This window comes from Octodon degus, unplaced genomic scaffold, assembly GCF_000260255.1.
Source record: "Octodon degus isolate 3935 unplaced genomic scaffold, OctDeg1.0 scaffold00107, whole genome shotgun sequence".
NCBI classification, from domain to species: domain Eukaryota; kingdom Metazoa; phylum Chordata; class Mammalia; order Rodentia; family Octodontidae; genus Octodon; species Octodon degus.
This window is the reverse complement of record NW_004524683.1, coordinates 1,140,205-1,141,358: the sequence shown is the minus strand read 5'-3', so window position 1 is coordinate 1,141,358 and position 1,154 is coordinate 1,140,205. Positions and strand designations below refer to the sequence as shown.

General features: G+C 44.8%; 1 protein-coding gene and 1 pseudogene across 2 annotated transcripts in view; one reads left to right on the top strand and one right to left on the bottom strand.

The window, feature by feature from the left end:
- Positions 1-1,154, top strand: part of Zyg11b (zyg-11 family member B, cell cycle regulator) — a 102,204-nt gene that overhangs the window by 47,213 nt on the left and 53,837 nt on the right. The gene's annotated exons all lie outside the window — the stretch shown is intronic.
- LOC105743212 overlaps positions 1-1,154 on the bottom strand; it is a 3,180-nt pseudogene that overhangs the window by 709 nt on the left and 1,317 nt on the right.

The window sequence follows — 1,154 nt, the reverse complement described above, 5'->3', positions numbered from 1 at the left end:
ACTCAGATATCTGTAAAGTTGGCACAAGAAAATATTTATGTTTTCATTTTTTGATTAAAGAAATTCAAAGTGTGCAGTGACGCATGCCTGTAAATCCTAGCACTTTGGAGGCTGACATAGGAAGACTACTATGAGTTCAAGGCCAGGCTGGGATACATAAGTGAGTTCAAGGTCAACCTGTACTACCTAGTGAGACCGTATCTCAAAACCAACCAACCAACAAACAAAACCCCGAGAAATTCAAGTCATCTAGATTATCAGAAGCATATTTCTTCCTATTGTCATCTTCACTGGCTTCCACATCTTTGTCCTCAGTTGGTTCTGGTCCTACTTCTTTTGTTTGTGAGGGCTGTGTTACTTCTATCAGGGCATCCCCTTCCTCTTTCCTCTTCTAAATAAAGAGATGCTGCTGCTTCTTTCTTCTTGCTCATAGTAGGGTTAAAAATCATCTCATCCCTGGACATGGCTCAGCTTGAATGGGCTAGGCATGGATGGCAGGTGAGCCAGGTCAGCCCCAGGCTCTGGCTCTAAACGCCGCACCAGACTCTCACATCAGCATGAGGGGATGTCATCCTGTCCTTGCAAACGATGGACGTCGCTGGGGAGATAGCTCAGAAGAATAAGCGCTTGCTTGGCAAACGCAAGGTCCTGAGTTCAATCCCTAGTACCACACACACACACACACACACACACACATACACACAAAGTTGGAAGTCACCTGTCCCTTAGTTCTAATTGAGGGTGGCTCACTGGTAGCCTGGTCTGCATCTTTAGGATGGGCTAACTAGAGGCCACTTGAGTTAGTCTCTCTCTCTCTCTCTCTCTCTCTCTCTCTCTCTCTCTCTCTCTCTTTTTCCTTTTAGCACCAGCAGTCTATTAGTTGTCAAGGTCATGTGAAGGGGAATTCAATAAATCCAACTCCTAGGCTGGCATCTGGGGACCTCCTCAACACTACACTTAGAAAGCTTGACTTAGTCTCTTGGCATCAAGCTCTTTATTTATTCTGCCCAACTGCTCATTTATCCTGGACTGTTTTTAGACTACCTTTTATCAGGGTGGCTGTTGCTTCTTTCATAGTAGATATTGTTTTGTTGATGTGGTACTGTTGTGATATGGCTCCAGAGTATGTCGTGCTCTTGATTGATAGGCAGCTC